The sequence below is a fragment of the Podarcis liolepis genome, assembly GCF_965112155.1.
Source record: "Podarcis liolepis genome assembly, chromosome: 10".
NCBI classification, from domain to species: Eukaryota; Metazoa; Chordata; class Lepidosauria; order Squamata; family Lacertidae; genus Podarcis; species Podarcis liolepis.
The window spans coordinates 74,481,812-74,495,258 of record NC_139562.1 but is presented as its reverse complement, the minus strand read 5'-3'; the positions used below and the strand labels follow the sequence as shown (position 1 = coordinate 74,495,258).

The window sequence follows — 13,447 nt, the reverse complement described above, 5'->3', positions numbered from 1 at the left end:
ACAGTTACCTTACGAGAGATGGTGCCCCCGGGCTTCTCCGTCCTCCACCAGTCGCGGACTGTGGGCCGGGGGGAAGGGGTGTCATGATTAATCCGGGAAGATTGTTCTTTCAGGGCTCTACCATCGCCATCGATCCCCGGCATTGAATGTGTTGGCCTAGTGTGGGGCTCCGAGGTGAGCTTGGCTGTCTGGCTGGTGTACCAGCCATCTAGCACACCAGCAGCCACCCTGTCAGGCCTACTGGAGGCGGTGGACGGCTGGGCCTTGGAGTTCCCTAACCTATTGGTATTGGGGGACTTCAACATCCATGCTGATGCCACTCCCTCCTCACAGGCTCTGGACCTGGTGTCTTCCATGGCTCTCCCAGTTTGTTTCGGGCCCCACACATCAAGCAGGCCACACGCTGGATTTGATCTTTGGCGTAGGTATAGATGTGGTCATGTCTCCTTCGATGAAGGTGCCATGGTCTGATCAATACGCTCTGAAAGCCAGGATTGACTTTCCACCCCCACCCTGCTTAGGTGGCGAGCCGATCTGGGTTTGCCCACAGAGGCTGATGGACCTTGATAGATTCCGCCAAGCCTTGCGGGACCTTGCTCCCCCTGGCGACTCATTGACTGAGCTTGTTGAGGGCTGGAATACCCAGCTCCTGGCAGCCATTGATGAGATCGCACCTAAGTGCCCTCTGCGACCCTGCAGAAACCGGAGCTCCGGAAAATGAAGCGGGACCTCAGACGGCTAGAGCGAGTATGGCGGGGTGCCCGTGATGGAGCCTCAAGAACATCTTATAGGGTTTTTATGAAAACCTACCAGATGGCAGTGAAGGCCGCTAAGAAGTCTTACTTCTCGGCCTCCATTGCATCCGCTAGCTCTCACCCGGCGCAATTATTTAGTATAATTAGGTCTTTAACGTCCCTGGAGGGACAGCCAAATTTAAATAACAATTCGACCCACAGCTGTGAGGCATTTGCGAGCTTTTTTTGCGGAGAAGGTTCTGTTGCTCCTCCATGACCTCCCTGCCAATTTGGATACAATAAAGGAACTGGAGGCCCCTCGACTGTCCTCGGGTCCAGTATTGGACCACTTTGACCAGATATCCCCAGCCGATTTGGACAGACTCCTCCGAGCTGGAAAGCCCACCACCTGTCCTCTTGACCCGTGCCCGTCCTGGCTGATTAGAGCATGTCCAGACGAGGTGCGGGCCCCGCGCTGGTCATGGGACCGAGACGGCTCTGGTTGCCCTGGTTGTCCACAGGCAGCTGGATCGAGGCGGGTCGGGGCTGCTGATTCTCCTAGACCTGTCAGCAGCCTTAGACATGGTTGATCCCGAACTCCTGGACGCCTTGCCAACGTGGGGATCCAGGGCACAGTCCTTCAATGGCTGTGCTCGTTTCTCTCAGGTCAGGGACAGAGGGTGGCGCTTGGGGGGGAACTGTCATCGCGCCACTCCTTGGTTGTGTGGAGTGCCTCAGGGTGCGATACTCTCCCTGATGCTTTTCAACATCTTTATGCCTGCCCTCGCCCAGCTTGTCCGGAGTTTTGAGCTGGGCTGCTGATGACACCCAACTCTTTCTGTTGATGGATGGCCATCTTGACTCGGCCCTAGACACACTGATCAGATGTTTGGAAGCTGTGGCTGGATGGTTACATGGGAGCCGGTTGAAGTTAAATCCTTCGAAGACAGAAGTCCTTTGGCTCGGTCAGGATGATATGGGATTGGGGGGGCAACTCCCATCTCTTAGAATCATAGAATAGAATCATAGAATCATAGAATCATAGAGTTGGAAGAGACCACAAGGGCCATCGAGTCCAACCCCCTGCCAAGCAGGAAACACCATCAGAGCACTCCTGACATATGGTTGTCAAGCCTCTGCTTAAAGACCTCCAAAGCAGGAGACTCCACCACACTCCTTGGCAGCAAATTCCACTGTCAAACAGCTCTTACTGTCAGGAAGTTCTTCCTAATGTTTAGGTGGAATCTTCTTTCTTGTAGTTTGGATCCATTGCTCCGTGTCCGCTTCTCTGGAGCAGCAGAAAACAACCTTTCTCCCTCCTCTATGTGACATCCTTTTATATATTTGAACATGGCTATCATATCACCCCTTAACCTCCTCTTCTCCAGGCTAAACATGCCCAGCTCCCTTAGCCGTTCCTCATAAGGCATCGTTTCCAGGCCTTTGACCATTTTGGTTGCCCTCCTCTGGACACGTTCCAGTTTGTCAGTGTCCTTCTTGAATTGTGGTGCCCAGAACTGGACACAGTACTCCAGGTGAGGTCTGACCAGAGCAGAATACAGTGGCACTATTACTTCCCTTGATCTAGATGCTATACTCCTATTGATGCAGCCCAGAATTGCATTGGCTTTTTTAGCTGCCGCGTCACACTGTTGGCTCATGTCAAGTTTGTGGTCAACCAAGACTCCTAGATCCTTTTCACATGTACTGCTCTCAAGCCAGGTGTCCCCCATCTTGTATTTGTGCCTCTCATTTTTTTTGCCCAAGTGCAATACTTTACATTTCTCCCTGTTAAAATTCATCTTGTTTGTTTTGGCCCAGTTCTCTAATCTGTCAAGGTCGTTTTGAAGTGTGATCCTGTCCTCTGGGGTGTTAGCCACCCCTCCCAGTTTGGTGTCATCTGCAAATTTGATCAGGATGCCCTTGAGTCCATCATCCAAGTCGTTGATAAAGATGTTGAATAAGACCGGGCCCAAGACAGAACCCTGTGGCACCCCACTAGTCACTCTTCTCCAGGATGAAGAGGAACCATTGATGAGCACCCTTTGGGTTCGGTCAGTCAGCCAGTTACAAATCCACTGAGTGGTAGCATAGTCAAGACCGCATTTTACCAGCTTCTTTACAAGAATATCATGGGGCACCTTGTCAAATGCCTTGCTGAAATCAAGGTAGGCTACATCCACTGCGTTCCCTTCATCTACCAGGCTTGTAATTTTGTCAAAAAACGAGATCAGGTTAGTCTGACATGACTTATTTTTCAGAAATCCATGCTGACTGTTGGTGATCACAGCATTCCTTTCTAGGTGCTCACAGACTGTTTGCTTAATGATCTGCTCCAAAATCTTCCCTGGTATTGATGTCAGACTGACTGGGCGGTAATTATTTGGGTCCTCTCTTTTCCCCTTTTTGAAAATAGGGACAACATTTGCCCTCCTCCAGTCTGCCGGGACTTCGCCTGTTCTCCAGGAATTCTCAAAGATGACTGCCAGTGGTTCTGAGATCACATCTGCCAGTTCTTTTAATACTCTTGGATGCAGTTCATCTGGCCCTGGAGACTTGAATACATCTAAACTAGCCAAATATTCTTGTACTATCTCCTTAGTTATTCTGGGCTGTGTTTCCTTTGCTGAATCATTTGCTCCAAATTCTTCAGGTCGGGCATTGTTTTCTTTATCGGAGAAGACTGAGGCAAAGAAGGCATTGAGGAGTTCAGCCCTTTCCGTGTCCCCTGTTTGCATTTCACCATCTTCTCCTCTGAGTGACCCCACTGTTTCTTTGTTCTTCCTTTTGCTACGAACATACCCATAAAAGCCTTTTTTGTTGCTTTTAACCTCTCTAGCAAGCCTGAGTTCATTCTGTGCTTTAGCTTTTCTGACTTTGTGTCTACACGTGCTGGCTATTTGTTTGAATTCCTCTTTGGTGGTTTCCCCCCTTTTCCATTTTTTGTACACATCCTTTTTAAATCTTAATTCAGTTAAAAGTTCTTTAGATAGCCACCCTGGCTTCTTTAGGCACCTTCCATGTTTCCGTCTCATTGGTATTGCCTGACGTTGTGCTTTTACTATCTCCCTCTTAACAAACTCCCAGCCATCATGAACTCCCTTTCCTTTTAGTATTGCTGTCCATGGGATCTCACCCAGCACTTCCCTAAGTTTTATGAAGTCGGCTTTCTTAAAGTCAAGAAATTGAGTCCTAGTATGCTTGGCTGCTCCTTTCCGCTGTATAGTAAACTTCAGAAGAGCATGATCACTCGCGCCTAATGATCCTTCCACTTCTAGCCCACTAACCAGGTCATCAACATTGGTTAGGACCAGATCTAAAATGGCTGTTCCTCTTGTTGCTTCTCCCACTTTCTGGACAATGAAGTTGTCTGCAAGGCCAGTGAGGAATCTGTTTGACTTTATGCTCTTGGCTGAGTTTGACGTCCAACAAATATCCGGGTAATTGAAGTCCCCCATTACTACTATCTCCCTTCCTTTTGCATGCTTGGCCATCTGTTCCAGGAAGGCATCATCTATGTCCTCCGTTTGGCTTGGGGATCTATAGTAAACTCCCACAATGAGGTCTCTGTTATTCTTCTCTCCCTTAATTTTGACCCAAATGCTCTCACTTTGGCTTTGAGGTTCTAAATCTTGGATCTCTTCACAGGTATACACATTCCTGACATATAACGCCACTCCTCCTCCTTTCTTGTCTGGTCTGTTTCTCTGAAATAGATTGTATCCCCCCATTATTACATTCCAATCGTGGGACTTATCCCACCAGGTTTCAGTGATGCCTATTATGTCATATTTAGTTTGCTGTACCAAGAGCTCAAGCTCATCTTGTTTATTTCCCATGCTTTGTGCATTAGTGTAGAGACATTGAAGTCCATTAATCATTCCCCCGTGTCTCTTATTTAAGGATTTTTTCCTCCCACCACTAGGTCTGCATGCTGTTTGCTCCATTTGGTCTATGACATTTGGATGATCATCTTCATTAATTGATAGGCTCCTACCTTCAGGAGCACTGTCTCCCTCCCCCACATTAGTCAGTTTAAAGCCCTCCTGATGAGGTTTCTGAGATTTTTGGCAAAAACATTTCTCCCAACCGTTGTGAGGTGCAGCCCATCACTTGCCAGAAGTCCATCTTCAAGAAACTGCAGTCCGTGATCTAAGAATCCAAACCGTTCCTGTTTACACCATTTGCGAAGCCAGCTGTTCACTTCCACTATTTTCCCCTCTCTCCCTGGGCCACGTCGTTCAACTGGGAGGACAGACGAGATGACAATTTGTGCATTTAGTTGCTTCAATTTCCTGCCGAGAGCCTCGTAGTCTCTTTTGATCTTCTGGAGGCTATTGCTTGCAGTGTCATTGGTTCCCACATGAACCAAGAGGAAGGGGTATTTGTCAGTGGGTTTTATGATTCCTTGCAGTCGTTCAGTTACATCTTGGATCTTAGCCCCGGGGAGACAGCACACTTCCCGAGACATCTTGTCAGGCCCACAGATCACTGCTTCTGTTCCCCTCAGTAGGGAATCCCCTATCACCACTACACGCCTCCTCTTGGGTTTGGTCGGGGTTCTTCCGTGAGCTGTCCATTCCAAGGTCGCCTGCACATTCCCTGAGGACTGACTTTGCTGCTCGTCTTCATATACCTGATCGACTGTAATGAGGGAGAGATCCTCAAATGGAGTCTGCTCTTCGTCTTCCATGCTAGGGGAGAGGACCTCAAAGCGATTGTGTATTTCTAAACAATCAGAGTGAACCCTGGGCCTCCTACTTCTTTGAGTCACGTTTCTCCATATATCTGGCTCCTGTGTTGGTGAACTATCCTCCTTCTCAGGGGAGTCCCCTGTCTCCTCCTTGGTGGGGATGGTGTGCTCTGCTGCTTCCAAGAAGAGCTCCAGCTCTCTAATTCTTTGGAGCGTAGCGACACGTTCCTCCAGTTGCTGGACTTTGTCTTTTAAAAGGGCAATCAACATGCAATTGCTGCAGGTAAAGCTGCCTGCAACCTTTGGCAAGATGGCAAACATTGCGCAGGAATCGCAGGCGACTGCAGCTGTTCCCTCCCCTTCCATCTTGAGATCGTGTCGTTGGGGGTGGCTACAGAGGTCCTCCATCATAAAAAGCTTGAAGACAGGACATATAACAAATAACTTCCCCCACACACAAAAAAACAAACCTAGGTCTCCCCCAACAAACGTTTGAGACTAGCTCCCCTAAATTTAAAAGATGGGTATAACTGCACACAAGAAAACCCTTTTTGCTCCTTCTTCAACTGCTGCCCTGCAAACTCTGATGAGGGGGTGCAATTAGTGCCAGCACCATCCGTTAAGAGTTTGGGTGTAATCTTCGACACCCCCCTTTCCATGGAGGCGCAGATTGCAGCTACAACAAAGGCGGCATTTTTTCATCTCCGCCAAGCTAAGCAGTTCGCTCCTTACCTCTCTCACCCTGACCTAGCCACTGTGATCCACGCGATCCTGGTATGTCCCACAGAGGAACTTACACTTTTCAAACAAAAACATCTTGGAGGTCCCAGGCCACAGGGAGGTTAGGCTGGCCTCAACTAGAGCCAGGGCTTTTTCAGCTGTGGCTCCGATCTGGTGGAACGCTCTGTTCCAAGAGACTAGGGCCCTGCGGGACTTGACATCTTTCCTCAGGGCCTGCAAGACAGAGCTGTTCCACCAGGCCTTTGGCCAAGGCACAGTCTGACTCGCTCCTTTGGTAATCCTCACAGAACTCTAGCCCAATGGTTGCCATTAATTTGATTTGAACTGATTTTATAATGAAATGATTTTAGAATGTTGTATTATTTTATTGTTGTTAGCCGCCCTGAGCCCGGCTTCGGCTGGGGAGGACGGGGTATAAATAAATAAAAAATTATTATTATTATTATTATTATTATTATTATTATTATTATTATTATTATTATGTTGCCACTAAGTTTTGCCTAATGTGGAAATTTGATGGGAATTTTAAGCTTTCTTCCTGAGGAAATCTGAGGATAGTAAATATGTTCTATAACATCACTGGAATTTATTTCTCTCTCCCTCTCTCTCTCTCTCTCTCTCTGTGTGTGTGTGTGTGTGTGTGAGAGAGAGAGAGAGAGAGAGAGAGAGAGAGAGAGAGAGAGAGAGAGATGATGTGTCTCATTAGAGGAGAAAGGGGGTGCGGGGGGTGCAGTCCACCCTGGGTGCCATCCCTGAGGGGGGCTGACATTGCCGCGATGCCCCCAACATTCGTCGCAGGCAGCGCCCCCCCCAGGACGGGCAGTGCACCCCCAGGGAGGCTCGCAGCAGCCGGCAAACCACCCCCCCGGGAGGCATGTGGCAGCTCCTGGGATGCGAGCCCCACCCCCAGGTGCATGCCGTTCCGGGTGCTGGAGCACCTAGCTCTGCCTCTGATGTGTCCAAGAGAGGGCAGACATATCTGCAGAAAATAAAATGGTTATTCTAATTAATGAAATACATACTGTACACATGGCTTTAAAAAGATCTGAAGTGTTTAATGCATCCATAGGCGTGAAAAGCACCAAGGTAAAAAACAAAAAGCTGCTATGTATACATTTTGCAAGTTTTCCAATATTAGTTAATATATATATTATGCATATAATGATTATAAATGGACCTTACAGATTAAAGCGTATTGTATGTAGTTTGTGGCAGGTGTTAATAATGAATGATTTCATTACATTAATAGACTCCTTTAAGAATTCATCTTTGTAAGTCAGTGGTGGTTGGGGGGCAGTGGCGGGATGGCATAAGAGTTAGTCTCCTGTTACATCCAACTAGTCTATGTACCTGTGTACATAAATAGTTGAGCTATGCAAAGCAATAAATGTACACACTTTCACTCGGACACTTGTACATGTGTACAGATAGTGTGATAGGTGAAGACGCCTACACATATGCCCATACCTCTGAATGATTTCATCCCATGATGACCCCTTCCTCCTTAGCTGCTGGGCCAGGAAAGAAACCCGAACACGGCCAACATATGGGTATTAGCCAAGCAGCTTGGAAGGAAGCCATGGGGCAAGTGGTTCCTCTGCTTCTTTGTGGGATGAGTCTGAGATCTTTAAGTACTACCAAAACAGGGTCAGATCTGCTCCCGAGAGTCTCATATCACTGGCTAATCATTTTGGCATGTTGTACATGCTGCTGTGCGGACTGTACCAGTTCTCTCTCTCCTTTCCCACCAACCCCCTGCCTTGCTCCTGTGACTGCTGCTTTTCTGCCATTAGCAGATGTGGCAAGGTGTGTGGCAGTGGCAGGAGCAGGTAGGTGGTGGTTGGAGCAGCGGCAAGGCAAGGTGGCGCTTCCCATTTTACCTCAAGCTGTAAAACAGGGCATGCCTGCCCCTGGTCTGGTACACTGTAAGGCATCTTCCTATACCCCTTGCAAGCGAAGTATAGTTGTCATGTGACTTACCAGGGTCGTGTCTAATGGAAAGATCACAGCTAAGCTCCAACTGGAGCTCTGTGTAGATGTGCTGAAGAACAGCAGTGGTCTTCAACCTTTCCAGAGGTGAGTGCTACCTGCAATCCCATTCTGCAATACACAGGAGTTGTTTAATGTAGAGGAACTTGGACCAAAACGACCAGCTTGCAGAGCTGAAGCAGGGGCGGTGAAGACTGATGGCAACACATTTCCCCCCTCTGTCTGAGTTCCGGAAGCAATCAGCATAGCAACACAGGAAACTGCCTTATAGTGAGTAAGACCATAATCCATCTAGCTCACTACTGACAGGCAGCAAGACTTGGAGGTTTCAGGCAGGGGTCTTTTCCTAGCCCTACCTGAAGATGCCAAGGATTGGACCAGGGCCCTTCCTCATGCTAAACACTGAGCTATGGATCCCAGCCACTCAATTCTCAGGTGCCTTTTGCTTTGACAAGGAAAGCATTTCCTTCCCAGCATGGTCTTTCTTGACAGGCAGAAGCTGACACCAGAGGTGTTCTTCAGTTGTTACTGCCAATTTAGCTCCACACCATTTCTCTATCTTTTTTTATGCATGCAGAGTGTGAATATTATTAGAATGTGGGGAAAGCAGAACATTAGCTAACTTATTCCAAAAGAAAGTTCCTGATCTTTATGCTTTGGTAGTCCTTGAGTGTTGTTCCTCACTGACTCCCTTGCATGCTCCTTCCCAATCCACACCCTTTACCAATATTTAAAAACACATTCCAAACATAAGCAGGGACTGGGTGGGGTGTGACAGAGATTGGAGAGATTTCAATAGGTGGGGAAGGATCCTAGTAGACTGGGCTTTAATAGAATAAATAGCACAGTAGCTTTTTCAAGCAAAGTAGCAAGCATAATATAACATAAGAAGCTCCAATAAAATACCACACTATTTGGCAGGGGTGTGTGTGTGTGTGTGTGTGTGTGTGTGTGAGAGAGAGAGAGAGAGAGAGAGAGAGAGAGAGAGAGAGAGAGAGAGAGATTAGTCTTGTACAGAGTTTTCAGAGTTCTACTGGAGCTCTGCTTTTCAGGTGGAGCTCCAAGCAGCTTCCCACGCAGAGCAGCAGGACTGAGTTGGCAAGGCGCAGATGGCAATCACATGAAGGCACAGTCTGGAGTGTTGGGCACCACCAGAAAACACTGCAGCAGCAAGCAAGTCTATTTTCTTCCTCAGCTATCACAGTGAGAAGTCTCTCCCAGCACTTCCACTTCATCCTACAGTGTAGTGCTTGCTTCCATTGTTGACTGTGGTTTGTGCAAGGCTGTGTTTTATGGCTTAGGCAAGACAGTCACCATGTTGGCATGTTGTCAGATGATGAGGCAGATGGCAGATGTTCTGTTGACATGATAATAAAAGCTGGCATCTGCAGGACAGCAGCACCAGAAGACCTCTGACCAAGGAGTGGTTTCCCCCATGCTCCCTGAGTCCATGAGAGCACCATTGCATGCAGCTGAATTGAGCCCTTTCATTTTAGAAAGGTTCTCCTGAAGTAGCCAAGAAAAGTGGATCTTTTGTAATTTCTTAGAATTCAGTGTTGATTCTGTAGCTCAGCAGCGAAAACAGACATTTATCTAAGTTTTCATAGTATCTCAGAATGCAAGTCTTATGACATGCATCAGTCAATCATGTTGGACTAGCCCTTGTATGCTACAAGCCACAGAAGTCTACAGCGTAGGATTGTACTTGATCCACAATACATACAGTTAAGGAAAATGGGTTTTGAATGGAAGTTAATACAACCTGCCATCCTCAACATTCTTACTTGGAATATAAGTTATTTTATGAGTAGGGCTTATTTCAAGGTGAATACGTTTAAGATTGGAGTGCAAGTCTCATTGCCTGCATGGAATCATGTATTTAGGAGGATAGGGTGTCCTCAAAAGCATATTATACTCCATTGCAGCAGTATTTACACATGACTGTCTCGAGATGAGGTAGAGAGACACAGCTGTTTCAGGTGGCAGGTTCTGAATCCTATAAAATCAGGTTTTCTAGTATAGCCTTTTCTCCAACTAAGTTCAAGAAGTGACCTTTCATATGTGGTCATACAGTCTGGTCTGTAAAATGGGATGATTTGGGATTGTGTGACTGATTCTAGCTGTGTTGCATTGATGGAGATGGTAAAGGAGAGGGAATGCAAATATAGAAAGTTTTGCCACAACAGCAGCAATATATGGATTTGGCTAATAGTCAAGTACTATCTTTCATATGCCAGCTTTGGGATCAGAAACAGCTATATGATATTTTCTGTTAGTTTAGGTCCAACTAATCTTATAGGTTGGGACAGGTGAGTGGAGCATATGTAAACTACAGACATGGTCATTTAATTCCATCCCCAGGAAATGACAGGACCTGTAGTTCTGTGAAAGGGACTAGGCATTATTAACTGATCATTATTAACATGCTCAGAAAGCTACTACAAATCCCATGGTTCTTTGGGAGATGCTTCGGCAACTAAATTAGTATAAAACCACTATAGGTTTATATATATATATCCCTTTCATGGATCATTGCCTTGCCGTGGTGAAGGAGCTTGAATAACTCAGAGAAGCTATGAACTATGCCATGCAGGGCACCCAAGATGAACAGGTCATAGTGGAGAGTTTTGACCAAACGTGATCCATGACCTGGAGCTGACTGTGGCTCAGATCATCAGCTTCTTATAGCAAAATTCAAGCTTAAACTGAAGAAAGTAGGAAATACGATAAGATACGATCTAAGTCAAATCCCTTATGAATACACAGTGGAAGTGAGGAACAGGTTTAAGGATTTAGATTTGGTGGACAGAGTGCCTGAAGAACTATGGATGGAGGCTCGCAACATTATACAGGAGGCAGCAACAAAAACCATCCCAATGAAAAGGAAATGCAAGAAAGCAAAGTGGCTATCCAACGAGGCCTTACAAATAGCGGGGGAGAGAAGGCAAGCAAAATGCGAGGGAGATAGTGGACTTCCGGGTCAGCACCATCGGTGAATGGCGGAGTTCCTCCGTTTGGAGGAACGGGCTCCGTGGAAACTGGGTCTTCCCGCCGCGGTGAAGGTGGGGACCCACTAGAAATCCCAGGCGGAGGAAGCCTGGGAACGTGGGGTTCGGCAGGGCACCAGGAGCGCCCCCCTACTCGCAGGGAATCCCATTTAGGGGCTCCGGAGCGAAGTGGGGTGAGAAGCGCGGTGCTGCGAACTGACTGCTACTTTCACGGAGTGAAGCCGCACAGCCATTGCCGGAGAGCGCTGACTTTTTCATGTGGACAATTGGATTTAAAACAAGTACCCGTGAGTAGAAATGGAAAATTGGATCAAGAAATTTCTTAATTTGATAACAAAGCGGGAAGGTTCAAAACAGGAAGTCTGCCTTCCGCTTTTTGTATATAGACTAAAGCAAAAACTTTGTAAGCTAAAGCCTGGAAAGCTGTCAAAAAAGTCTAAATTTCCTTCATTTAGAATTACTGAAACCCCCTTGGAAGCAGGAGAAAAGGGGGGGGGGCTTTGTTCAACCCTAGCAGGAGAGGGAGTGAAGAAGGACAAGTTTCCACCATCTCTAACCTGGGAACGGTGTCAGAGACAGAAATTGTTGGAGAGGTTCATTGACTGTCAATGGAATATTTTGACAGATAGCTAAAGAAGAGAAACAAGCTGATTTCAATGTTTCCTTTTGCATCTTAAAGAAACAAAATATCTGAAAAATATCTGAAAAACGAAAGCAATTTTCCTTTGTTGGACTTGCCTAAAAGAAATGGATACAAATAGAAATAGAGGGAGCTTGTCAAATTGTTGCTGCAGTACATTTGAGGGCTCAACAGATGTGAGATTAAGACCGTGGGAACAGGCTTTTCTGACCTTGACTAAAGATGAGTTGGAAAGAAGAATGGGTGCTTGCCTTATGCAAGACAAGTGCCCTGCTGGAACAGATGCATGAGAAGATGGACTTGATGAATGAGAAAATGGATTTGACTGTTGCAGTTAATAACTGTGGGCAAATAGGGAATATTGATACAGAAATTATCCAGGGACCAACTCATGAATCTGTACTGACTGGGCAAGTGCAGAAGATAATGGAGGAGGATGCGGTTGCACCCCAAATAATACAAATGGAGAGTCCTGAGGCTCTACAGGAGTATGAGCCATTGTCATTGAAGATTGAAGTTGGAGTGGGCCAGGGGGTGTCTGGAGTTGAGGAGGTGCCCAACGTTGGAGAGACCTTGGAATATGCTTTTAAATACTTTTTGGACTATATTGAGGATTGTGGGGAGTGGGACTGTGGGGAATGGGAGGGTTTGATGAAGGGAGATGGAGACAATTTTGGCTTGGAATCCCCCAGAGGCCTACCCCTCAATGAGAAAGGAAAGGAACTATGAAAGAGACCAACAAAAGACAAGGAAAAGGGCAAGTATAAACAAGAAGAAGAAGAATTGCAGAAGGGACATGGAAGAGACTTAAGGGCCTCGGACATAAGGCTTCCAGGTTGATGGACTAGATGGAATGGACAGTAAGGACTGACACAATCCGAGACCAGGAAGAAGTGACATTGGATGAAGATTGGAAGAAAATCTATAAAGAAAATTTTCTATTTGGGGAATTGGTTAAAAATTAATGAATATTAGGGGAAATGTTGGAATGAAACTATATGACTAGCAGAAATGATGTCAGGAGTAATGTATATTTGATAACTAAGATTCAAGCTTTAAGGTGTTTTAGGGTAAGATAAGGTTAAATTAATTAAGGTAATGTGAATAATAGAATATGGGGAAAGATGGAAAGGATTGGTTGAGTTAACTATTAGATTAAATTAGGTTAGGATACCGTATTTTTCGCCCCATAAGACGCACCGGCCCATAAGACGCACCTAGATTTTAGGGGGGGAAATAAAGGACAAAAATTTTATTTCCCCCCCAGGTGCGCTGCGCTACACCAGGAGCTTGGGGCGTGCTGAGGTCAGCGCGCCCCAAGCTTCTGCATGCCGGCAAGCAGTCCGCTGCCGCCCCAAGCCTCCCGCACCCGGAGCTTGGGGCGTGCTGAGGTCCTCCTGCCGGGTGCGGGAGGCTTGGGGCGGCAGCGGACTGCTTGCCGGCATGCAGAAGCTTGGGGCGCGCTGACCTCAGCACGCCCCAAGCTTCTAGGTGCGCGCAAGCAGTCCGCTGCCGCCCCAAGCCTTGCGCACCCGGCGGGACCTCCTGCCGGGTGCGGGAGGCTTGGGGCGGCAGCGGACTGCTTGCCGGCATGCAGAAGCTTGGGGCGTGCTGAGGTCAGCACACCCCAAGCTTCTAGGTG

The 13,447-nt window shown here is 47.1% G+C and overlaps 1 long non-coding RNA gene across 1 annotated transcript; it reads right to left on the bottom strand.

The window, feature by feature from the left end:
* Positions 1 to 7,199: 7,199 nt before the first annotated feature.
* LOC310688098 lies at positions 7,200 to 11,479 on the bottom strand. Its single transcript, XR_014516770.1, has 2 exons — positions 8,412 to 11,479; positions 7,200 to 8,182 (listed from the first exon to the last, which is right to left on the bottom strand). It is a non-coding gene; the product is annotated as an uncharacterized lncRNA (long non-coding RNA).
* Positions 11,480 to 13,447: the final 1,968 nt, after the last annotated feature.